The sequence below is a fragment of the Lithobates pipiens genome, unplaced genomic scaffold (genome assembly GCF_037356315.1).
Source record: "Lithobates pipiens isolate NorthernLeopardFrog02 unplaced genomic scaffold, aLitPip1_a1.2 Scaffold_66, whole genome shotgun sequence".
Taxonomy (NCBI): domain Eukaryota; kingdom Metazoa; phylum Chordata; class Amphibia; order Anura; family Ranidae; genus Lithobates; species Lithobates pipiens.
In genome coordinates, this window is record NW_027507888.1 from 479857 (window position 1) to 507723 (window position 27867).

General features: G+C 44.6%; 1 long non-coding RNA gene across 3 annotated transcripts in view; it reads right to left on the minus strand.

The window, feature by feature from the left end:
- LOC143958945 (uncharacterized) overlaps positions 1 to 27867 on the minus strand; it is a 126274-nt gene that overhangs the window by 16979 nt on the left and 81428 nt on the right. For all 3 annotated transcript variants that reach the window (XR_013270153.1, XR_013270155.1, XR_013270154.1), the window contains exon 2: positions 20605 to 20993. This is a non-coding gene — a long non-coding RNA (uncharacterized LOC143958945). The remainder of the gene's footprint in view (positions 1 to 20604; positions 20994 to 27867) is intronic.

Below are 27867 nucleotides of genomic sequence, written 5' to 3' on the forward strand. Positions count from 1 at the left end.
AAAAAAAAAGAAAAAAAGTCATAAATCTATTTTGTAAAAAACGCTATAACTTGAGCAAACCAATCAATATACGCTTATTGCAATATTTTTTACCAAAAATATGTACAATACATATCTGCCTAAACTGAGAAAGAAATTTGTTTTTATATTTTTTGGGGACATTATAGCAAAATAAAAAATATTTGCTTAGCTTTATTTTTCCTTTAAAACAGTCGCTTTTTTGTTTATAGCGTAAAAAAAAAAAAAAAAAAAAAAAATTGCAGAGGTGATCAAATACCAAAAGAAAGCGATTTGTGAGGAAAACGTTGTTTGGGTGCAACGTCGCACAACCACGCAATTCGCAATTAAAGCGACGTAGTGCCGTATCGCAAAAAGTTCTCTGGTCAGGAAGGGGATAAATTCTTCAGAGGCTGAAGTGGTTAAACAATGCTCAATTGATACCAAGTGTACAAAGAAAATACCCCCCACACCATTACACTACCAGCCTGAACCACTGATACAAGGCTTGCATTGTATGTAAAGAGGTAAATGGCACAGCCAGAACAGCTAACAGTAAAAAGGACTGTGCACGGTCAGATCATAAACCCGATGAAGTGCTAAAGTGCATAATCCTTCATAAATGTGCAAACTGACAAAGTGGTGCAGGTGCTAATATATAACGTAAAACCCATATTAACTTGATGTAGAGCAATATCCGAATATTGCCATTAGAATTTGTTGAAACTGATAAGTGCAAAATGCTAACCGAAATTCCAGATATACACCACAATAATTAGATGTTGCACTAATTAAAAATGTGAAGTATGGCAGGATAAAAAATATCAAAAATCAAATATATTGCCCTTTGGCATTCCAATGTAACTGGTGCAAATGTCCATAAATGATTTTCCAATGTGACTTGTGGATAGAATAGAATAGATCACATCTTATATCAAAAATAGTGAACACTCATGCTCCCCTTTTGGTTCCACACTCAAATAGCTACACCCCTGCAGGGGAAAAAGCGCATGTATTTAGATCTGTCTTTGATCCTGATGTCCAATGGAATAGCCTCCTTCACGACGTATTAAATAGTGGGAGATCCACATATGAACGAATAGGAAAAGCAAACACTCAGTGTAAATCCAAAAAGGGAATTTTTTGTAATCAAATCTAAAATTGGGCACTTAGGACCTGCCAGGAGCAAATCAAAACAAAGTAGTCCATAGGTCTGGGACAGCGTGCGTTCCACAGACCGGGTATAAATAAACCGGAAGTGACATGATTGCGCATCAATCTCCACCTTGCTTGTTTCATCAGACGTCGTTTTATATGATTATGCCAAATCTTGACCCTACTATCTGAATGTCGCAGCTGAAATAAAGACTCAGATCAGGCAACATTTTTCCAATCTATTGTGCAACTTTTGTGAGGCTGTGTGAATTGTAGCCTATATTTCCTGCTCTTAGCTGACAGGAGTGGCACTCTGTGTGGTCTACTGCTGCTGTAGCACATCTGCTTCAAGGTTTAATGTGGTAAGTGGAGATGGCATTCTGCATACCTTGGTTGTAAAGAATGTTAATTTGCGTTACTGTTGCCTTTATCATCTCAAACCTGCCCATTCTTCTGACAAAACTACTTTCCATCCACACAACTGCCGCTCACTGGATATTCTCTTTCTGACCATTCCCTAACCAATAGCGATCCGCGCTATAGCCGAATGACGGCTACAGCGCGGACCTGCTTTGCCGGGACGATGTCTATTGACGTCGTCCCGTGCACGAGCAGCCTGCACGCCCCCTGAGGGGCGCACGCGGCGCGCTCTGATCAGCGAGTCAATAAGACTCGCCTGATCACGGATCGGAGCAAGGGGTCGATCCCGACCCCTTACCACGTGATCAGCTGTCAGCCAATGACAGCTGATCATGTGACACAAAGCCGGTAAATCGGCTATTTTTAGTCCTCACGCTGACAGCACGAGGAAAAAAAAAAAAGCCGATCACCGGCGGCCGTGAGAGGGACTTCAGTCACGGCCAGCTCATCAGTGCCCACCTGCCCCCTGCCTATGCCACCCATCAGTGCCCACAGTGCCACCCATCAGTGCCCACAATCTGCCTCAACAGTGCTGCACCTCAGTGCCACATATCCGTGCCACCCATCCGTGCCATCTTATCTGTGCCCACCACTGCCGCCTCATCAGGGCATTTCAATGAAGGAGAAAAATGGCCTGTTTGCAAAATTTTATAACTATTAAACAGGATTTTTTTTTTGCATCTTTTTTTGTTTGTTTAGCAAAAAATAAACTCCCAGCTGTAATTAAATACCACCAAAAGAAAGCTCTATTTGTGGGGAAAAAAAATGATAAAAATTTCATTTGGGTACAGTGTTATATGGCCGCGCAATTGTCATTCAAAGTGCATCAGCGCTGAAAACTGAAAATTGGTCTGGAGGGGGGTTTAAGTGCCCAGTAAGCAAGTGGTTAAAGATGGTTGTGCTTGAAGATCCCAGTTTTTTAAATACTCAGACCAGCTCATCTGGCACCAAGAACCATGCCATGTTCAAAGTCACTTTCTTCCCCATTCCGCTGCTCTGTTTGAGCTTCAGAAAGTAATTTTCCCTACATCTAGATGCTTAAATGAAGTTGCTGCCATGTGATTGGCCGATTAGCAATTTGTGTTGCTAAGCAATTGAACAGGTGTACTTAATAAAGTGGCCAGTGAGTATGTAATTTTTTATATTACTTTCAGTGTTCCAAAGTATACATTAACCCCTTATAGTAGCGATTATCAGCTGTTTTTGTATTATAAAAAGGCTATTCTTTTAAATCTCTAACTGCTTGCTACCCAACCACTGTCAAATGACAGCGGTGCAGCTCTTGTTCTATACAGCATCATAGGACGGCGGCCCAGAACAGCCACTCTCGCACAGCCACGTTATGTTGCTAGGTCACGGCGCAACTCCGATCTGTGTAAAGAGCTGTGGCTCTTTAACCATGTGATTGGCTGCGTCCAATCACAGCCTTAATCTAAGCCATGTAAACACGAACACAGAGTAAAAAAACCTTTCCAAAATTTTTGGGGTTTTTATTGTACATAATAAACCCGGTTGTGAAGACCACCAAAAGAAAGTTCTATTTGTGTGAAGAAAAGTTTGTTTGGGTACAGTGTAGCATGGCCGCGCAATTGTCAAAGTGCGACAGCACTGAAAGCTGAAAAAAAAAATTGGCTTTCTGTACTCACAGTAAAATGCTTTTCTCTGAAGTTCATTGACAACTTTAATTCTTGACCTTTGGGTTATCAAACCACTTCAGGAGAGGACTTAGAACATGTAACATGTGTAAAAACAGCAAGACTGCTCAGCACCGCCCAGGGGGCGGTCCCTGTGGCTACAACTGCCTCACCCCGCTTCCTGCGGCTCAGTACGTCAAAAAGCAGTACAAATAGGAGGGGTCGGTGCTGTGTCTGTCTGAACTTCAGAGAAAAAGGTTTTTACGGTGAGTACAAAAATCCCATTTTCTCTTTCGTTGATTGACGGACACAGCCCCTTTAATTCTTGACCTTAGGGACGTCCCCAAGCAAAAAACAAGGGGTGGAAACAGCAAAACATAACTTCACCCACAACAAAGGGAACACCTCAACAGAGGAGTCACCATCTTAAACAGCTACCATCAAAACCAGTAGCAAACTTATGCATCAAAAGATGCATAACAAACTAGTAACTTAAAGTGTAATTGCAACCTTACACAGCCGCCTGCAAAACCTTGGACAAAGCAAGCTTTTGAGATCCACTTACGTCTACTTTGTAGAATTTAGTGAAAGTGTGAACGGACGCCTTACACACCTGGGAGACAGACGCTTGATGATGTCAGAAAGCCCAGGAGGTCCCAATTGCTCTGGTGGAATGAGCCGTGACAGGAAAAGGGGGACCTGCCCCTTTAAGGCATAGGCATGAACCCCAATCCGTTTGATCCACCGAGAAATGGTTGACGAGACCGCCAGAGCTTTTGTTTGGACCAGCCCCTGAGACAACCAGTCTGACTTCTGGAAGGGAGCTAAAGCAGACAGATACGCTCGTAGAGCCCAGACCACATCCAGGGAATGTAAGGCAACCTGTTTTGGGTGTGTCAGCTTAGGACTTAAGGAAGGCAACGCAAGGACCTCATTTAGATGGAATGCCGAAACCACCTTTGGAAGGAAAGAGGGCTGCGGACGACCAGGTAGGGAGACTTGCATGACAATGCCACCAATTCAGAAACCCTCCTGGCAGAGCTAATAGCTACTAGAAAAACTTCTGAGTGTTAACAAGGGAATCTCCCCAATGTTCTCAAATGCCGGTTTCTGATAGCACCAGATTCAGATCCCACGGAGGTAGCAGTGGTCAAACCGCAGGGACTATGTGTTGAACCCCTTGCACAAAGATACTCACCAATGAGTGAGTCACCAAGGGATGTTGGAAAAGGGCAGCCAAGGCAGATATCTGTCCCTCGATGTTGCTTAAGGCAAGTTTCTGATCCACTCCTTGCTGCAAGGATACTGGAAACTGAATAAGTGCGGACGTCACACCATCTCTTCACACGTGGAACCTTCTATGTACGATGGTAAATCTTCAGGGAAGACGACTTCTGTGGAAATGACTGAGTCTGACAGACCTCGGTCCTTTAGCACCTGGCTTTCAACAGCCATGCCGTTAAAACCAGCGATGGTAAAGCAGGATGAAGCATCGGACCTTGCGCTAGAAGGTCCTCTCACAGCGGTAGCCACCAAGGAACATACGCCACCAGTTGTACTAGGTCGGCGTACCAAGGACGCAGAGGCCAATCTGGGACAATCAGAATTGCTGGAATCCCCTCGGCCTCCACTCTGCGCAGCAGACGTGGAAGAAGCTTGAGTGCTTGACGCGTCCACCCAGGGGTCTCTTGTGCTGGACACAAACCTCTGCACCTTCTGATTGAGCCGAGAAGTCCACATCTGGTGTCCCCCCCCCCCCCCCCTTAGGCAATGGAGCCTGAATACCTCCAAATGCAACGACCATTCACCTGGGTCCAGCATCTGATGACTTAGGTAGTCCGCCTGCCAGTTTTCTACACCTGGGATATATATGGCCGGCACATGTCACTCTGCCCACTGGAGGATGTGAGAAACCTCACATGCTGCAGCTGAGCTCCTTGTTCCTCCTTGGTTGACGTACGCCACTGCGTGCATTGTTTGACTGGATCCTGCCCTTGTAGCCTCATTGACCATATGGAGAGGCAAAGTCTGATGATCCTGCCCTTGTAGCCTCATTGACCATATGGAGAGGCAAAGTCTGATTGCCCGAAGCTCTAGCACATTGATTGGCAGATGGAATTCTTCCCGCGACCAAAGGACCTGGGCCGACTGTACACCCAGCACTCCCCCCCCCCCCCCCCCAACCGGTCAGGCTGGCATCCGTTGTGATCACTGTCCAATTGAGAGGAAGGAACAATCTGGCCAGAGATCTCAGCCACCAGAGAAGGGAATCCCTGACTAACTGGTTCACCCCAATTTGACAATCCAGGGATCATTTGTTCCATTTTGACAAAATCTCCTTCTGCAAGACTCGTGTGAAATTGAGCATACGGTCCCACCTCGAATGTGGCTACCTTGAGGTCCAGAAAGCGCATGCAGAAGCGCAGCAACGACCATATGCAGTTTATCAACTTCACTGCAGTTTGAACAGTCTGCAGCTTGTCTGAAGGGATAAAAACCGCTTGCTTCTGGAGGACTCCAACAGCAAGCCCAGGCACTCCAGGTGTTGAGTCAGCACCAACGCCAACATCTTTAGGTTCAGCACCCAACTAAACTCCCGGAGAGTCTGCATGGTGATCACTACACCCTCCCTTAAGTCTGAGGCGGAAGCTGCTCTCAGGAGGTTGTCTAGGTAACCCACGATTGTGACTCCACGTTGCCTTAACAGCAGCAGAATTGGGCCTAACACTTTGAAAGAACTTTGGGTGCTGACGCAAGGCCAAAAAAGGAGAGCCACAAACTGATAGTGCTCTTCCAAATGCAAATCGCAGAAATCTGATGCCTGAAGCATATGAGTACAGGTAAGCACGTATCCTGGATATCCAGGGATGCCAGGAAGTCCCCCTGATGGAGTGCTTATACCATCCTGAACCTTTGCAATTTCACAAAGCTGTTGAGGGCCTTGAGGTCCAGGATTGGACATACCCCTTTCTTTTTGAGGACTACAAACAGATTTGAGTAGAATTCCTGAAACCTTTCCAGAGTCGGTACAGGTACTATCACACCGCGCAGTAGCAGGTCCTGTACGGCCCCCGAACAGGGCTTCCGGTGAGCTGGAAGTAGAGGTACATTGGAGGGCAAAAATCTGTTTGGTGGACAAGAAAGAAACGCCATCTTGTATCCCGATGAAACCAGCTCACAAACCCACTGGTCGGACAGTAGAGAGGTCCATTGGGCTGCAAATTCCTGAAGGCGATTCCCCACCCGAGAGTTGGGCAGGAGCAAACCTTCATGCGGTAACATGTTTGTTCACAGACTTGTTTGGCTTGCAAAACCAGGAATACTTTGTCATTCAGCAGGCCCCTTGTCTGAGTGGGAGCACTTACCTGCCGACCTAGGCGGGCGAAAAAGCAGTTCGAGCGGAAAGAGAGGGCCCTTGCCTATGGCATGGCTCCTTATCCTTCCTGGACTGTGGGAGCAACGTGCTCTTCCCACCGGTAACATTTTTAATAGGTCATCCAGCGAAGCTCCAAAAAGCCTCTCACCTTGGAAGGGCAAATCCGCCAGAGCTTTTTTAGATGCCTGGTCCACAGACCAGCATTTCAGCTAAAACAGGCGCCATAGCACCACTGTCGATACCGATTCTCTAGAGAGCAGGGGGACCGTATCCAGGGCCACATCACAGGCATACTTAAAGCGGGGTTACACCCTACAGTGGAACTTCTGCTCATTAGAACCCCCTGGACAAAGGTACTCATTAAGGAGTGCTATGACAGGGGTTGTTGGGGAAAAAAAAAAGACAGCCAATGCTGAAATTTGTCCTTTGATGGTGCTTAATGCCAATCTCTGGTCAACTCCTTGCTGGAGAAATACAGTGCCTTGCGAAAGTATTCGGTCCCCTTGAACTTTTCAACCTTTTGGCACATTTCAGGTTTCAAACATAAAGATATAACATTTAAATTTTTTGCGAAGAATCACCAACAAGTGGGACACAATTGTGAAGTGGAACGAAATCTATTGGATATTTTAAACTTTAACTAATAAAAAACTGAAAAGTGGGGCGTGCAAAATTATTCGGCCCCCTTGCGTTAACACTTTGTAGAGCCACCTTTTGCTGCGATTACAGCTGCAAGTCGCTTGGGGTATGTCTATCAGTTTTGCACATCGAGAGACTGAAATTCTTGCCCATTCTTCCTTGCAAAACAGCTCAAGTTCAGTGAGGTTGGATGGAGAGCGTTTGTGAACAGCAGTTTTCAGCTCTTTCCACAGATTCTCGATTGGATTCAGGTCTGGACTTTGACTTGGCCATTCTAACACCTGGATACATTTGTGAACCATTCCTTTGTAGATTTTGCTGTATGTTTGGGATCATTGTCTTGTTGAAAGATAAATCTCCGTCCCAGTTTCAGGTCTTTTGCACACTCCAACAGGTTTTCATCCAGAATGGGTGTGGACCACCGCAGGCACAGTAGCGTGAACACCTACGGATGCCACGCCCATTCTCCTGGGTCCAGCATCTGGCGACTTAGTCCACCTGCCAGTTCCACTCCCGGGATGTAAATGGCCGATAAATGTCGCTCTGCCCACCGAAGTATGGGAGCGACCTTCCGTGCAGCGGCCGAGCTTCTTGTTCCTCCTGGGTGATTGACGTATGCCACAGCCGTGGTGTTGTCTAACTGGATCCTGATCAGACGCCCTTGCAGTCTTATCGACCATGTGGAGAGGTATAGCTTGATCGCTCTCCGTTCGAGCAGATTGCCCAGCAACTTGGATTCCTCCACCAACCAGAGACAATGGGTCAACTGAACTCCCATTACTCCACCCCAGCCTGATAGGCTGGCGTCCGTTGTGATCAGTGTCCATTTCAGAGGTAGGAGCAACTTCGATGGAAGTGCCAGGGACCTCAGCCACCAGAGCAGGGAATCCTTGACTAATTGGCTCAACTGAATCTGCCGATCCAGGGACAACGGAAATATGTCCCATTTTGACAAAATCTCCTTCTGCAGGACTCTGGTGTGAAACTGGGCATACGGTACTGCCTCAAAAAGGAGGCCACCATGAGCCCCAGGACTTGCATGCAGAAACATAGCGACGACTACCTGCGGTTCATTAGCAGTTTTACTAACATGAGTCTGCAGCTTGTCTGAAGGGAGAAACACTCGCTTCCGTGGAGTCCAGCAGTAAACATAGGTACTCCAAACGCTGAGTTGGTACAATCACAGACGTTTTTTTACTTTCAACAGCCACCAAAATTCCTGCAGGGTCTGCATGGTGATCGCCACATCCTAACTCTGAAGCGGAAGATGCTCTCAGGAGGAGATCGTCTAGGTATCCCACGATCGCGATCCCACGGCAACACCAAAACAGGAGACAATTCCTTGGCAAAGACTCGGGGGCTGATGCCAAACCAAAGGGGAGCACCACAAACTGGTAGTGGGCTTCCTTGACTGCAAGTCGCAGAAACTTCTGATGCCGGAGGCATATGGGTATGTGCAGGTACTTCCTTCTTGGGGACTTCAAACAGGTTTGAGTAGAACCCCTGGAAACATTCCAATTACGGAACAGGTACTATCACCCCACGACTCAGCAGGTCCCTTGCGGCCAAGAGAGGAACTATCTTGTAGCAGGAGGAAATCAGATCGAAGACCCATTGGTCAGACAGCCAAGAGGTCCACCGGGCTGCAAACTCCCAAAGGCGAACCCCCACCGTGTCACGGGTGGTGGCAAACCTTCATGCGGTAGCACTTTTGCTCACAGGCTTTCGGTTTCAGGGACTCTTGGGTCCTTCAGAAGTCGTCCTGTCGTGCTGGGGACACTTGGACGAAGCCCCAGGCAGACGAAAAAGCAGTTTGTGAGCGGATAAAGAGGGCCCTTGTCTACAGCATGGCTACTTAGCCTTCCTGGCCTGTGGGAGTAGACTACTCTTACCACCTGTGGTATTTTTAATAATGTCATCCAAAGAGCTGATCGCCAAGGAAGGGAAGATCCGTCAGGGCTTTTTTGGATGCCTGGTCTGTAGACCAGCATCTTAACCAAATCAGGGACCTCAGCACCACTGCTGACACTGAAGCCCTGGATAACAGAGGCAGGGTATCCAGGGCTGCGTCACAAACGTACTTAAGGTCTTGCACTAGTTGTCTTCTAGTTCCACGCAGACAGGAGAAGCCCGTTCTCCCAATTCGCAGTGCAACAGTTTTGCCCAATCAGTTAGTGTCTGAGACAAGTGCAGATGGCAGTTCTGGTTGCATGGTTGACCCCACAACCGTAAAGAAACAAGCCATTGCCTCTGCCTTCCTGTCTGTGGGGTCCTTAAATGCAGGAGTCCCCTCTCCCGGGATCGTGGTGAATTTGTTTAACCTGGATACTGGGGGGTCCACGACCGGAGGTAACGCACTGCAATGTATTTGGGGACCGAAAAGGTCTGTTGTGGTCGACCCCATTCCTTGTAAATGAACTTGTCAAAATAAGTCAGATACGGGAACACCTTAGGTTAACAGGCTGGCTTACGGGACCCAAAAGGGACCGCTACATCAGCAGAGGGATCTGCTGGCTCCTGAATCTTCAGGGTATCACGCACAGCTGTGATAAGTGCTTCAACAAGCTCTTTGTCGCGCATGGACCGGACTCAGTGTCATCTGAAAACGACAGAACAGGGGTCACCAGCCTCAGCAGGGCCCGAGTCTTTGTCAGAGCTCTCCCCGGAGGAAGGTGGGGGGCAGGAAACCGACAAAGCATCCATCTGCAGGCGAACCGGTTGCAATTGCCTGGATTTTGGGGGAAGAAACACCAGTTTCTGAAGCAATGCTGACCCTACCCCTGTCTGCCACCCAATGGGGACTTAGGACAGTGATGGTCCCACCCTCCTAACTGCTGCTGGCTGAGAGGCTCTTTCCCGCAGGACTCACCACCCTGACTGGCTCTGCGCTGTCCAGCTAGTAGTGCCCGTGTCCCTTGTCAGCCCCCAGGTGCATAGGAGATCACACTGCGCTGTCTAGAGTTGCTGCCTATGGAGCTGAACTGATCCACAACGTGTTCTGGCGCCAAGAAAAATGGCCACCGAGCATACAAAGTATAAACCACACAAAACAGGGAAAATGGCCGCCAAGCTCCAGGAAAGCATGCTGCTCCTTGCCCTCACCCAAGATACCTGAACACTGTATACAGTGGACAGTGGAAGAGAAATGGTGGCGAACAGCACTGCAGCGATCGACAGGCACAGCCACCAGACACCCCCCCCAGGGAGAGAATCACATCAGGGCACAGCCAGCACAGACCCCCCCCCCCCCCCCAGAAAGCCTCTGCATCTGACACACGGCTCAGCAGACTCACGTAGCATCCCCACGGGGAGGGGGGGGGGGAGATGAGGACAGGGAGAGAAGAGGTGGTGAGGGACCCCCAAATAGACCTCCCAGGGAATTCCCAGCTGCTGAGCCCCACCGAGGCAGGTAGAGCTGTACTTACCAGTCCTGCAGAGCTGGGAGACATTCCATCACAAACCCACTCGCCGATCAGTACAGGGTGGCTGTTGGCCCGGCCCACTGACGCAGATATCAGTACCCCGGTCATGTGTGTGCTCCAGAGCATTAACCACCTGGAGCTGAGGTACGTCGTGGCTGGCCCAGTGCGTAGCTCTGGTCTGCACGCGCTTGCTGACCAGGCTGGACTACAAGGATAAGGGTATCCAGCCTGTCACCCAGCCGGCTGTTGATAGCAGATGCTGTGATCTGCTGTCTTGCGCAAAAAGCAAAGCTTCTGCAGAAAAATAAAAAATGGACCGATGGGCCTGCAGGGTTCCTAGGTCCTTCTCCACTAGGCAAAATAAAACTGAAGCTGCATGGCAGGCTGAGGGGTTGTTACCTAAGGGACCGCCCCTTGGGTGGAACTAGAAGTTCTGAGTTCTCATTACATGTTATGCCTAGTCCTCTCCTAAAGGTGTCCTAACAACCCAATGGCTAAAGAGAGGAGCTGTGTCAGAAGGTGAATAAAATATAAGGCCTACCTTCCAAATAAGCCCTACCCTGAAAATAAGACCTACAAGGAATTTAACTAGGGCTTATTTGGGGGGTAGGGCTTATATTGCAGCCATCACAATCACACTAGGTTTTATTTTCAGGGAAACAGGGCAATATAGAAATACACACACAAAAGTGAGTACACCCCTCATTTTTTTTAAATCCAAGTGAAAATGTTCAAATTGGACCAATTGTTTCCATCACTGTCTTAACCCTCTTGGGCATGGAGTTCACCAGAGCTTCACAGGTTGCCACTTAAGTCCTCTTTCCTCAGCTTTTTTAGTAAGGCAGTGGTCATCTTGGAGGTGCGTTTGGGGTTGTTATGTTAGAATTCTGCCCTGCAGCCCAGTCTTCAAAAGGAGCGGATCATACTCTGCTTCGGTATGCCACAGTACATGTTGGCATTCATGGTTCCCTCAATGAACTGCAGCGCCCCCGTGCCGGCAGCACTCATGCAGCCACAGACCACGACACTCCCACCACCATGCTTGACTGTAGGCAAGACACTGGTCTGTACTCATCACCTGGTTGCTGCCACACGCTTGACAGCATCTGAACCAAATAAGTTTATATTTGTCTAAGACCACAGGACATGGTCAGACCATGTCCTTATTCCGCTTGTCTACAAACTGTTTGCGGGCTTTGCGCTTCTTTTAAATGGGTTTCCTTCTGGGATGACAGCCATGCAGACCAATTTGAGGTGTGGCTTATGGTGTGAGCACTGAATGGCTGACCCCCACCCATTCAACAAAGCTGGCAGCACTCATACATTTCCCATAGACAACCTCTGGATATGGCGCTGAGCACACTCAACTTGTTTGGTCGACCATGGTGAGGCCCATTTTGAGCGGAACCTGTCTTGTTAAAATGCAGTTAGTCTTGGCCACCATGCTGCAGCTCAGTTTCAGGGTCTCTGCATTCTATCCTAGGCTATCCTTATGTAGAGCAACAATTCTTTTTTTCAGGTCCTCAGTTCTTTGCCATGAGGTGCCTTGCTGAATTTCCAGTGACTAGTATGAAAGTGAGCGATAACCCCAAATTTAACACAACTGCTTCTCATTCACACCTGAGACCTTGCAGCACTAATGAGTCACATGACAGCAGAGGGGGAAAGTGACTAATTGGGCCCAAATCGGACACAGTTTCACTTAGGGGTTTTACTCACTTTTGTTGTCAATTTCAACATGAATGGCTGTTGCGTTATTTTGAGGGGGACAGCGAATTTGCACTGTTATACACTCACTACTATACATTGTAGCAAAGTGTAATTTCTTCAGTGTTGTCACATAAAAGCTAACAAAACATTTAAAAAACTGAGGGGTATACTCACTTTTGTGAGATCCATCTCAGGGATGTTGGCACACTAGCCGCTACTTTATTTCTAAGTGCCATCATTTAAAATTCTTCCGATTAACCCCAATAAAGTTCAGTTCTATAAAGTCTTTCCTGACATTTTCTTAGTCGCATACTTCAGCAAAAGCACGATCCACAGAGAGTTTCCAAAGCATCAGAGGGATCCCATTGTTAAAGAGGTATCCGTCAGAAGGGTACAAAAGAATTTAAGGCATTAGATATACCATGGAACACAGTGAATAGAGTCATCAAGTGGAGAAAATATGGCACCACAGTGACATTACCAATAACTGGATGTCCCTCCAATAATTTATGAAAAGACGAAAAGACTGGAGAGACTGCCAAGAAGCCTACAGCAACATTAAAAAGGTATCTGGAATGTACTGGCTGTGTGGTACATGTGACAACATTCTCCCGTATTCTTCATTTGTCTGGGCTATGGGGTAGAGTGGCAAGACGGAAGCTTTTTTTTTTTTTTGAGAAAAACATCCAAGCCTGGCTAAATTTTCCAAAAACAGGCTTGGCACAAAAACACCACATCATCAAAAGAACACCATATCCACAGTGAAGCATGGTGGTGGCAGCATCATGCTTTGGGGCAGTTTTCCTTCAGATGTAACAGGTTTGTTATTCACCTGTAAATGCATACATTTACTACTTTAACTACTAGTGGAAATTGGCGCTGTACATCTCATACCACTATATGTACCAACCCCCTTTTTTCTTTTGCCCCCTCCCCACCTTTTTTTCCCCCCTTTAGGAATCCTCTAATTGGCAGTTGAAAGAATGGACTTTGTAGGAGTGTTAAATGCTTCTATCCAATTTAAGATCGCATTGTGACTCGACACGTACGAGTCCAAATCCTAATGCATCTACAACTTCACGCACTAATACACATCTAGGATTTGGAGCGGCACAAGCACTAAACCTACTACAGAACCCATCTGGGTCAGGTTCCACTTCCTTTTCTTCTGCCAGTCACAACAGATTTAGCTTTCACATGTTCTTTAGCTAGCACCACACTTGATGCCCAATGCTCCTACACCTTCCCTGACTTCTACGTCATAAAGTACACTTGATCCACATTTGACAGTATTAAGGACACAACCCTAACATTTTCTCCTGCCCTTCACATAGGACTTGATGTCGTCAACTTTACCCCCTTATGTTAAACCTAAGTAGGCATTTGGATTTATGCCACAGATTTGACTAGGGCTGCAACCAACAATTTTCATAATCGATTAGTTGGCCGATTATTGTTTAGATTAATCGGTTAATAGCCTTTTAAACAAAAAAAAAAGTGGGTCAAATTGATGGTCATTTTCAATCACAGTGACGGGAAAATTTGGAAATTGAAAATTCCTTTGACTAAGAAGTTTTCTGACAGTATGTAGTTTTCATTCAGAAATAGTTCATTTTAAAAACAAGTGAAAATTTCAAACAAAATTCTTTCAGCGAATGTACAAAGATTTTTCGTCTGAATATTCTCATCTGAAAATTGATCCGTGTGGCCAGCATAAGGCTCGGTACACCTATACAGTTTGCTTTTGATCTGCTTCTGCAGTGCGTTTTGATTTTTGCGCACGTGCATTTACTGCAATATGCATTTTTTTGGCCAAATTAAAAAACACAAATTGCTGAAAAAATGCATTACATGCTTTTCTGCAGCTTCTCTATTGAAGTGTAGTGAACAAATAAAGCACCATTTTGCGTTTAAAAGTCCCTGACCCTTTCAGATGTGAACGTGTCCTATAGGAAACCATGTAAATGAACTGTAGTGCATTTCTGCAAAAAGCACCATAAAACGCATAGATATGAACCAGGTCTAAGACATTTAGTAACATAATGGGGTTAACAAAATTAAAATGAGCCCTTTATAGTAGAAAAAAAAAAAGCAGATAATCACTACTGTAAGGGGTTCATTTTTTTACTGTAGAACTGTGAAAGTAATATTTACAGTAGCTCTGTACGATAAAGGGCTCATTCTAGGTTTTTTTAACCCCATTATGTTACTGGCCGATCAATTATGAAAATAGTAATCGATTTCATAATCGATTAGTTGACGATTAAGCGATTAGTTGTTTCAGCCCTAGATTTGACACTACGGGGGTCTCGTTCATTGTCCTGGCAGTTATCTCACAGGATCGGGGTGGGGGGACTGGAGGATACTTTAGCATGAGACTAAATGGATTGAACGCCTGAGTTTGTATAAGATTTATTACTGTTGTCTTGATTTTATTTTGGTCTAGTTTAATGTTCCTAGATTTTCCTTCTTAAGTGTACTACCTCATGGGCAACTATATAAAAAAATGTGTGTCATCCTGATTCTTGAATGTACATCTCTTGCTGTTGCTATGCCTCCTGTCACTCTCTCCCACCCCCCTTTTTTTAACCCTGTCCCCCCCTCCTTTTTCTCTCTTCCTTTTGTTATAGGTGTACCCCACCTTTGATTATACAAATTTTTGGTGATATAAGCGTCATCCAATCCCTTACCGCGGTCATATGTGCCTGGTTTAGATTTATATTGAGTTTGTTACTGTACCCTGCAATTTGATTGCAGTTTGTAATTTACTTGCTGGTTTATTATAGGGCTGAAACGCTTAATCGATATTATCGATAATCAATAATGAAAATCGTTGTCAACGATTTTCATTATCGATTAGTTGGTCCGCACCATGCGATCCGCTGGAGCTGGCGGCCATCTTGGTACACCCGGCAGCGGTGAGCTGCGCGCTGACGTCACCCCAGCACGGCGTTCAGCCTGTGTCAGCCCAAGTGAAGGAATTCTGGAGGAGTCACGCTGGATGCCTTGCCTGCCCTCATTCAAAACTTTTTATGCAGGTACCACTACATTACCTAATCTAACCTAATTACTATCTATTAGATAGCAGTTAATTATCTAATCCTATTTATGCCTTTCCACTTGCTTGGCACAGCCACATTGTTGATTTAAATAAAAAAGGTACAACACTATCTCCCCCCCACCCCCCCCCCCAATAAAACGCAGCTTATGACAAGCATAAAAACAGTCAGCATATCACTGACGATTTGCGCCAATAGGCATCCCGGGACTCATCACTGCGGTCTGTTTGGAGGAACTTTGATCAGTGGTGAGCTTGGCGCAAATCAGTGATATGCTGACTGTTTATGCTTGTAAAAAGCTGCATTTTATTGGGGGGGGGGGAGATAGTGTTATACCTTTTATTTAAACAATGTGGCTGTGGGGGGCGGGGATAGTGTTATTTTTTTTAATGATCCGAAAATTGATCCGATCCGTGACTCTGATGCGAGGAACAATCCGATCGTGAGTTTTTGATCCGTTGCACCCCTAGTCTGCACCTTCCCCCCCCTGCCGGTCCATTAGAATCATGTGCATCTTCCCGTGTCCTACGCATGCACCACGTCCATGACTACGCAGCTACGCCTGCTTGCATTCTCCACCCAGCTGACGTCCCGCCAGCAACGCGCCTGCGCTGCTTTCGGGTCCCCCTCTCCCCTCTACCCAGCAGCCTTCCAGCACTGCCATGATTGGAGGTTGTGCTCTGCACATGCGTGCATCCATCTCCCAGCTTCGGGGTGCCCTTCGCTCTATTTGGAGGAGTTGGCCGAGTCACGTGTGGCGGCTCCGGACTGAGACTCCGCCCCACACCACCCCGGCACACCGAGGAGGAGCCGCTGTCACAATGAAGGGGTGAGAAAACCCGAGACACCAGGGGGGGGGACACGTACGTGTGTGTGTGTATACACATATATATATACACATATACATACACTTTCAGTTTTTTTATCTGATTAATCGAATAATCGGACGATTAATCTATTATGAAAATAATCGTTAGTTGCAGCTCTAGTTTATTATACATTATATTATATATTTTGGAGATTACAGGCACAGCTTTTTCATCGGAGATACAAGATGGCACCCCAATGTGAATTGGACCCTGCTGACCCGGGAGACGCACGTTACAGCCACTGATATTGGGAGTCTGAAATCCGGAGACAGTGCGGCGATTTACGTGAATCTACCACCGACATACAACACCTGAGATAACGAGCGCAGTTGACCCACTGTCAAACGACAGATGTGTCGATTTTCTCTGGTAAGAGTATTTCTCTCTGAAATCACTCCAGATAAGTCGCTGTTCCCAGTCCAACTGAATTGTGTGGCTGTCTGATCTTTTTACTGGGAATACCAACACTGACACTTTTCCATTATCCATGTGGACTGTTTTGTTGGGACTTATATTACAGCCACTGATATCCACCAAGATTTGTGTGTGTATATGTATGTGTGTATATATATATATATATATATATATATATATATATATATATATATATATATATAGCAAGAGATGTACATTCAAGAATCAGGATGGACACACATTTTTTATATAGTTGCCCATGAGGTAGTACACTTAAGAAGGAAAATCTAGGAACATTAAACTAGACCAAAATAAAATCAAGACAACAGTAATAAATCTTATACAAACTCAGGCGTTCAATCCATTTAGTCTCATGCTAAAGTATCCTCCAGTCCCCCCACCCCGATCCTGTGAGATAACTGCCAGGACAATGAACGAGACCCCCGTAGTGTCAAATCTAGGGCTGAAACAACTAATCGCTTAATCGTCAACTAATCGATTATGAAATCGATTACTATTTTCATAATTGATCGGCCAGTAACATAATGGGGTTAAAAAAAACTAAAATGAGGAGCCCTTTATCGTACAGAGCTACTGTAAATATTACTTTCACAGTTCTACAGTAAAAAAATGAACCCCTTACAGTAGTGATTATATATATATATATATATATATATATATATATATATATATATATATATATATATATATATATATATATATATATATATATATATATATATATATATATACACATACATATATACACACACATATACATACATATATACACACACACACACACATATACACACACACGCATACATATACACACGCATACATATACACACACGCATACATATACACACACGCATACATATACACACACGCATACATATACACACACACGCATACACATACACACACGCATACACATATTAGCGAATATTTGCATTGTGTTTTTACGCATTTTTGCACATTTTGTCACATGCATGTGTTATAGTATTAGTTTTATTATCATCACTTCTCAACATACAATTTTTGGAGTTATTTTTCAATTCACTCACTAGCGCTACACCACCTTTCCCCCATTTTCACTGAACTTTGTTTGTTTGGGTGTTAGCTGTTGATCCCCACTTTGGCTACAGCGCAGTATCTTCCCCTAATTTCTAGTTTATTATACGTTTTATACATTAGAATATACTACATCTAACTTATTTTATGTCTTTTTGTTCCAGAAGCCTGGCAGTGGATTTCCTCTTGGTATTGTGCTTCGGATCCCTGTGACATACTGGTATGATGGTTGTGTGTGCGGCCAGAAAGCCGCAATACAGTATTTATATAATCTGATTGTGGGGTGCATTGTGGTCGGAGCCTTTGTGGTTCCCTTCTTTCCTCCCCCTAATTGTTCTAGTCATCTTACAGGCCAACCATCCTCTGCCCCACTATCTCCCCTTTTACCATCCCCGTGTTTGATGGGTCACATCTGCTCTAAGTGGCATTTTTCCATCAGTGGTAGTTCTGGCTGTTGGCCACTAGGGGGTGTGGGTGTGCACCTTGGTGATGGCCAAGTCAGCCACACACCTGTCTGGGGTGTGTATATAGAGCAGCCCTGTCTAGCTCTACAAGAGGGAATCCTTCACAGGCAGTCAGTTGTCTTGGTGCTCTCTGTTGCTTTCAGCTGCTTACAAATTTTCTGCAGATCAAGGTGTGTATTCCCTTCATCTACTATGAGGACTATCTTAGCTACTTTGTTGCTTCTTGGACTTGTTCTTACCAATTCCTAGATTGCTACAATATCAGTTTACCTTTCAGATCCAGTCATTGGATACATGTTTTAGGCCCCTTTCACACATGCGGACAGTATGTCCATATTTCATCCATCCGTTTGCGGATAAAATACAGACATACATGCATTCCTATGGGATAGCGGGTGTCTGTAGTTGAACATCCGCAGACACCCGATATCGTCCGCCTCAGCCATTGTCCGATTCTGCAGACGGAAGAAAATACTATTTTTCTATCCGTCTGCAGAGCGGATCGGATGAACATGGACAGATGGTCCGTGTTCATCCGATCCCCCATAGAGGAGAACTGTGAGCCGACAGGGCGGTACCTGCACAGTGTGCGAGGAGCGCCCGGTTATCTGCCGGCTCAGCGGGGACAAACGGAGCAATCCCCGCTGAGCAAGCCGATCATCAAGCGGTGGATCATTACTGATCTGTCCCATGTGAAAGGGGCCTTATTGTTTTTAGATAGAAAACTGTTAGGGCCAACTACCAGGAGCCCAGCACACAGTCTGTCTCCTTGCTTTAACTAAGATACCAGATGGCTTTGATTTGTTCACCTTAGTTTATTTAACAGGTGAGAGTAGCTAAGTGTCAAACGCCTCAATGTTCTTTGTATTATGAATACTAGGTACTATATATAGATATTAAACCCTTGTTATCATATGTTTGTGTTTGAGGTCACTGTGGTCTGTTTATGTTGGTTACTATTACATTAATACCATCTACTATCTGGCTACCTATGAGATCGCTCCTGTATGGTCTATGTGCAGAGGTAGGGCTTTTGGCCAATACTATTTGCCATCTTCCCTCGTCTGCTTTTATGCAGGAATTGGGTTTTTTCAAATCTGCTATCTTTTCTCAAATAATGGACACTTTGATGATATGGGGATATTCACCCTTGCTTTTTTTTTTTTTTTTTTTTTTTACAAATATTACTTTTTCCTGTTTAACGGGCACACCCCCACATTGAACCTTAAATCGCCAGTTGCATGTCACTTATGGGTATCTGCTGCATATTTACCCTTTGGGATGAATTCTGCTAAAAAATGTGGAACACTACCAATGTACTTTGTTAGATTACGCATATGCTTATATGTCACTCCCATCTTTTGTAGAACAGCTATTAAGCTCCCGATGAAGCATTCATATGCAAAAGATGTAGAGCAAGCGTGTTACTACATACCATACACTGTTGCAGGACTATGATGTTTGGCATTTTTTTTGCTGTTTTAGAGAGTAAAAGCAACAGTTTTGCATGTATTGACTCTGCAAAATAAAGTTTTAATGAAAATTCCCTTTTGTATCTTGTGTTTAATAAACTGTTATTTTTATAATCGGTGCCTATAAAGTCCATTTTTTTCTCCTTGTGCTTTTTGATCTAAAAATGTTATTCAACTGAGTTGTACAATTTACAGGTCACAAAGAAATAAAAAAAAAAAAAAAAAAAAAAGCTAAGAACAACTAATAGCGCAACACCATGACAGGCACAAATTTGGATAATTTTCTCAGGTTCCAGATGACTGAAAACATTTCTCCCATAAACACCTAGTTCAGATGTAGAAAACAGGAGCTTTGCCCCCGATCCCCTGCTCAGACACACAACACCCCGCTACCCCACCACCACATGTAGCCCTATACTCCCTATATACTTCATTCTTTACTCATCCAACATGCCCTTACATCTTTCCCCTTCTCCCAATTCATGTGCTAGGACCAGCGGCGGACTGACAACTCATGGGGCCCCCAGGCAATCAAATTATGGGGCCACACAGTATACACAAACACACCCACACACAGTATACACAGACATGTTTCTATTGGCTGAGAAGGTACTGGAGAGGTGGGGCAGCCCTGATGGGGCACCCTGGTGGCATGGGGCCCTCGGGCAGTGCCCGAGTGGCCCAATGGTCAGTCCGCCCCTGGCCCCTGTCTAATAGTTTTAGACCCAAAAAAGGAGATATACTCCTGTGCTTCCTCAGATCTACTCCAATACCACAGTGATCAGAAACCTCTAAGAATGTACACATTACTGTAACTTCACTTTTTATTTAATGGAGACTCACCAATACACAATATTTTAGAACATATCTATATAACAACAAAAAAAAAAAACACATACCTGCAGCAAGTGGTAAGGCAAGGTTACTTCAAGCTCAGCCAATCTGTGTGCAGGGTCCTCTTCATCTTCTGGTATATCCAAATCCTCTTCAGGAATGGTGTCCCATTTACCTTGATGAGCTACCAGCTGATGAACTAGTTCATATTGCTCAGGCAGTGCCAAACTTACCAAAGTCTGTTTGCCATGTCTAAAACTAATGCGCCTTCGCTTACAGGTGTCTGGGTCACAACATGTTCCAACTGGCAGAAGAGGATCACCCAAAAGAGCATTAACCACCTTGCCTCGGGCACTGCAGTTATGTCCCAGAACAAAGATACAGGGCCTGCAGCGTACAGTCAGTTTCAAGTAATCTTCCTCTTGTCTCTGAAAAGTGATGCTATGCAGCTGGCCTGAAAAGAAAAAAAAAAAAAAAAACAGCAAGGATGTAATACACAAGTCCAACCAAGTAGTACTAAACATTTTTTAAGTGTTGCTGAAGTAGCTTTAGGAAAAGGCATTCTCCTAAAACCCAATAAGATCAAAAAATGGTACTAAAATGAAAAGAAATTGGACATTTATAGAAATGAAGCTTTTTTAAATCAGGAGTAATTTAGATCAAGGTGGTAAACTGGTGTAACTTTAGCCATACACAAAATATATATACGGTAAACATGTTAAAGAGACTTATTCTTTAAAGAATTAAAAGGGGTTGTAAAGCTTTGTTTATTTTCTAAATAGGTTCCTTTAACCACTTCAGCCTCGGACCAATAGTCAGCCTAAACACCAGAGGTCTTTTTAAAATTTCGCACTGCACTGCTTTAACTGGTAATTACGCGGTCATGCAATGTTGTACCCAAACTAAATTTGCGTGCCTTTCTTCCCACAAATAGAGCTTTCTTTTGATGGCATTTGATTGTCTCTGCGATTTTTATTTTTTGCGATATAAATGGAAAAAGACCGAAAATTGAGAAAAAAAAATATATTTTCTACTTTTTGTTATAAGAAAAATCGAACTAAATGTTAGTCATACATTTAGGGCAAAATTTATTCAGCCACATGTCTTTAGTAAAAAAAAAAATGTCAATAAGCGTAGATTTATTGGTTTGCACAAAAGTTATAGCGTCTACAAACTAAAGTACATTTTCTGGAATTTACACAACTTTTAATTTACGACTGCCCATCTCACTTCTTGAGGTGCATAAATGGCAGTACAACCCCCCCCCCCCCCACTCCTCACTACCTATCACAGTTTCGAAGGCCATAAAATGCCAATAGCACAAACCCCCCCAAATGACCCCATTTTGGAAAGTAGATACCCCAAGCTATTTACTGAGAGGCATGCTGAGTCCATGAAATATTTTATATTTTGCCACAAGTTGCAGGAATATTAAAAAAAACTTTTTTTTTTTTTTGCACAAAGTTGTCACTAAATGATATATTGTTCACACATGCTATGGGCATAAGTGAAATTACACAAAATTAATTCTGATGCTTCTCCCGAGTACGGGGATACCACATGTGGGGGACTTTTTGGGAGCCTAGCCACGTACGGGACCCCGAAAACCAAGCACTGCCTTCCGGATTTAAATGTAAAACGCTATCAAAAAAACTGTTAGCGATCGCAGGGATCAGGCCTGACTCTGCAATCGCTGCAGTTATGTGTTTAGTGTTTTGTAAGTGACAGTGATCGACCGATACTGCACTTGGGTGGGCTGGGCGGAGGGGCAAAACGCAGGTGCTAGCAGGTATCTGGGCTGATCCTGCTAATGCGTTTTTTTGGAATCCTAAACTGCTGGGGACGCCAATATAGATCTGATTAGATCAGATATTGATCTGTTCAGATTCTATACCACTATGGGAGGTGTATGCTTTGCACGTGGGTGTTAGCGGTACTGTCACTAACCTAGCGCTGCCTGGGGCGACGCAGACCCTGACCCTAAAACCTAATTGATATCACCCGCCGGGTGATCAGGGGGTTAAACCTTTATTGGGTAATAAATGGTGGGTGCCCTGATGCTATAAAAAGCAAACTAACCAGAGTCACCCGTAACACTTACACGGTGATCACTGGTGAAAGGGTTAACTAGGGGCAATCAGGGGGTTCAAATTTTTATTAGGTAGTATATGGGGGTCCCTGGCGCTATATAAAAACCTGACGGGGAACCTAAATAACTGGCTAACTAGCATCACCAGTGACACTTATACGGTGATTGCTGGTGAAAGGGTTAACTAGGGGCAATCAGGGGGTTAAAACCATTATTGGGTAGTATATCTGGGTACCTAGCGCTATAAAAACCTGGCGGTGAACCTAAAAAAATAACTAGTGAATTAGCGACACCAGTGCCACTAATGCAGCGATCAGAAAAATGATCGCTTAGTGACCAAAAGGGGGTGAAAGGGTTAACTCTAGGGGCAATCGGGGGGTTAAACCTTTATTGGGGGGGGTAGGGGGCTACTCTGGACCTAACACTAACTGCCCTGACACTTTTTACTGTCACAACTGACACTGAATGCAGTGATCAGTAAATAAATGATCACTGCAATCAGCGACACCGACTGGGAGGGGGGGCGGATTTTTGTGCCTATATATGTTAGTGTAGTGTTTGGTGCATTTACTTTCAGTGTTCTCCTCGTAGTCGGTTGAAAAAGACCGCCCCAAGGAGAATGACATCACTTCCTCCCTGCCTGTGTTTACTATACACAGCGGGAGGAAGCTTCTCATTCAGCGAAACGGACCGCCGCATCCAGCGGGAGGGGGTCCAATCGGACCCCCCACCCGCTGGAAGGCAAGCACGTACATGTACGTGCTTGTGCCTGTACATGGCATTCTGATGACGTACATTCCCATGCGGCGGTCCTTAGGTGGTTAAGCTAGTGCATTGTTGGTTCATTTACCTTTTCCTTAGATTTCCCTTTTAAATGTTTCTTTGTCTGAATTTCTCACTTCGTTTCTCCTCAGTAAACTTCACACCATCATCCAAGTGGCGTTTAGTCAGCCAGAACAGCTTACTGAGGAGGAATAGGAAGTGAGAAATTCAAAGAAAAAACCATTTAGAAGGGAAATCGAAGGAAAAAAAAAAAAGTCTAAGTGAACCAACAATGCACTAGCTTAAAGGAACCTACTTAGGAAAAAAAAAAAAGAAAAAAAAAAACCTTTACAACCTCTTTAAATACCTTTACAACATGTCAAAATGGCCTTGCTCCTTGCAATGTTTTGCAAAGAGCAGCCCTTAACCTCCTCCGAGGTCTCCTACCAGCATTCCTTGCTCTTGCCTTGATAGCAAGATATATTTTTGCTATAGGGGCACTTCTGCAGGCTTGATCCTGAGGAGAAAGGATCCTTTCTCCTCAGTGTCCCATGAGACATCAATCTGCTGTCGACTGTGTCCCATGAGGAAAAAGAAAACCTGAGGCACATTGATAAACTTGCCTGTGGGGGACAGCACACCACCACAACATTCACTGGCAGGATCAAAAACATAAAATAATAAAGAGAAGGACATGACTGATTGTAAATAGCTCTCTACAGTGATTTGATCTAGTACATGAGCAATTTTGCCTGTACAGTACTTGCACACTTTCAAAGTAGTATTGCCATAGTTTTCCAATTCTAGAATCCCACAGAGGACCAACTGCATAGAGTACCTTAGCCCAGGGGTTGACAAATTTGCTTGGAATCTAGGAGCCAGCTAAAAAAGTTAGGAGCCAGGTCCGTGACGGCGATCTGGACCTGTCCCTGGCCTGACATGGAGACGAGTGAGGGGAAGATAGCGCCCCCAGCCCCCCACCTGTCTCCAAGTCATTGCCCATAGCTCTTAGAGGGACATTTTTAAATTGCATTTTAGTGTAAATATGAGATGTGAGGTCTCTCTGACCCCAGATCTCATATATAAAAGAGGACCTGTCATGCTTTTTTCTATTACAAGGGATTTTTACATTCCTTGTAATAGGAATAAAAGTGACACACATTTTTTTTTTTTTTTTAAAAGAACAGTGAAAAAAATAAAAATAAAAGTTAAAATAAGAAAAAAAAATTGGTTTTAAATGCGCCCCGTCTTGCCAAGCTTGCGTGCAGAAGCGAACGCATATATGAAAGCGGTGTTCAAACCACACATGTGAGGTATCGCTGCGATCGGTAGAGTAAGAGCAATAATTCTAGCCCCAGACCTCCTCTGTAACTCAAAACGTGCAACCTGAAGAATTTTTTAAACGTCGCCTATGGAGATTTTAAAGGGTAAAAGCTTGTCGCCATTCCATGAGCGGCCGCAATTTTGAAGCGTGACATGTTGGGTATCGATTTACTCGGCGTAACATTATCTTTCACAATATATAAAAAAAAAAAATTGGGCTAACTTTACTGTTGTCTTTTTTTTTTTTATTAAATAAATTTTTTTTCCCCAAAAAAAGTGCGCTTGTAAGTCCGCTGTACAAATATGGTGTGACAGACAGTATTGCAACGACCACCATTTTACTCTCTAGGGTGTTAGAATAAATTAAAAAAAAAAAAAATTTTTTATATATATATATATATATATTTTTTTTTTTTTTGTTTTGTTTAGGGGTTCTAAGTAAAGGGATGGAGAAAGACTGGCCCATTAACATTGTTGGTTGTAATTCCAACGGCCACCACAAGAGGGCGCCAGATTCCAGAAGGAGCCATAGGATCACAGAAGGCCTCAAAGCCGGGGGCTCAATTACCGGCCGCCTGCGGCGCGGCCCGACGCGATCGCGCGGGGGGGGGGGGTCCACGGAGACGGGATACCCCCAGCTATGCTGCCCCAGGCGCAAGGTCGCTGATTCTAGTCGCCAATGCGACCTGGCGACCGGGTTTTGTCGAGCACTGCCTTAGCCACTTCAATACCGGGCACTTAAACACCTTCCTGCCCAGACCAATTTTGAGCTTTCAGCGCTGTCGCACTTTGAATGACAATTGCGCGGTCATGCTACACTGTACCCAAATTAAATTTTTATCATTTTTTTCCCACAAATAGAGCTTTCTTTTGGTGGTATTTGATCACCTCTGCGGTTTTTATTTTTGCTAAACAAATAAAATACCGAAAAGTTTTAAAAAAAAATTTTTTGTTTGTTTCAAAACTTTGCAAATAAGTAAGTTTTCTCCTTCACTGATAGGGTTGCAATGATAAGGCGGCACTGATGGGCACCGATATGTGGCACTGATGAGGTGGCATTGATGGACACCGATATGTGGCACTGATAAGGTGGTACTAATGGGCGACATGGATGGGCACTGATAGGTGGCACAAATTGGCATGGGTAGGCGGCACAGGTGGGCATGGGTAGGCGGCACAGGTGGGCATGGATGGGCACTGATAGGCGGCACAGACGCGAGTGACGAAAAGCCGATCACTGGCTTTTCCCATTTACACTGTGATCAGCCGTGATTGGACACGGCTGATCACATGGTAAAGAGTCTCCGTCGGAGACTCTTTACCGAGAACGTAGTTGCCGGGTGTCAGACTGACACCCCGCAACAACGATCGCCGCGATGCGCGCCCCTGGGGGCGCGCAGCGGCTCATAATCCTGATCACATCATATGACGTCCAGTCAGGATTATGCAACCACTTTGCCACCGTCTATTTGTTATAGGGCGGGCGGCAAGTGGTTAATCCGATTCATGCTATGGTTGCCCAGTAATGTGGTGGTAAACACCTGCCCTCCACTCTGGCAAGGCTGATGAGGGTCCTACAACAGTAGATTAAGGCTGAACTTTCAGACACACAGCTTCAGGCTGGACCTATTTAGACTTTGCTCTCATTTACGGTGGAAGCTGCATGATGTCTGGACACCAGGTAGGTATAAAGCTAAATTTCTTCTTTAGGTCTCGGTGCAGATGCAGTGGCCACATCCATGGCTTGTCTTCACTCAATGCCATCAATGATGGTGGCGGCCCTTTTCCATGCAGAGAACTAGCTGGTTGTTTGCTGGCATAATTGCATTTAGGGCTGCAACTAATGGCCATTTTCATAATTCATTAGTTAGCCGATTGTTTTGATTAAATCAGATCAAATAAAAATTAAAAATATAAAAAATAAAAACACGACGACCTGCAATACTATTCTGCAGATTTTCAGACAGGACTACTAATATAATGCATGACAGAGTCCCTTGTCATATACAGGTATCCTGCCGTGTCTATTTCACCTGGGGCCACCAATGACGGGGCACACTATCCCCCCCCCCCCCAAACACCAATGGAGCACTATTTGCCCCCCCCACTCCCCAGAACACCAATGATGGGGCATTCCACCGTGCAGTTCATTTTGCACAGGGTGGTCCTGGTCCTCCAATTCTGGGGACCCTCAGGGGCGCTGGTGGCTCATCCCCACATAAAGAATCAACGTTGGATAAGTGCTCTTGGTGGACACCCATGTGGGCACACTCCTGATTCCCGCATCTGTGCCCATTCACACAGAATGTAGGACTTAAGCCCGTCGCTGGATTTTATTGACGGGGGGGGGGGGCATGTGAACTGCAGCACCACAGAATATGAAAATACTTTGTTTACCTCTTGCCAAAACAAGCGAGACAAGCCATTTCAAAAACCCCATGTGATCAACACTCATTGCCTTCTAGGCAAGAACATCTTTACACTATTACAAAAAAGCAACAGAGGCCAGCCAAAAGTTGAATAAAAAGCTTTCAGAGAGGAAGAGAAGAAAAAAAAAAAAAGGTTAGAGTATTTAACATATCAAGCAGGCTTTAGCTTACAAGAAGACACTAATATATATATATATATATATATATATATATATATACACACACACACACACACACACACACACACACACATATATACATACATATATACACACACACACATACATATATACACACACACACACACACATAACCTTGCAAAAGTATTCGGCCCCCTTGAACTTTTCAACCTTTTGCCACATTTCAGGCTTCAAACAGATATAAAATTTAAATTTTTGTGAAAAAATCACCAACAAGTGGGACACAAATTGTGAAGTGGAACGAAATCTATTGGATAATTTAAACTTTTTTTTTAGCAAATAAAAAAACTGAAAAGCGGTGCGTGCAAAATTATTCGGCCCCTTTACTTTCAGTGCAGCAAACTCACTCCAGAAGTTCAGCGAGGATCTCTGAATGATCCAATGTTGTCCTAAATTACTGATGGTGATAAATAGAACCCACCTGTGTGTAATCAAGTCTCTGTATAAATGCACCTGCTCTGTGATAGTCTCAGGGTTCTGTTGAAAGCGCAGAGAGCATCATGAAGACCAAGGAACACGCCAGGC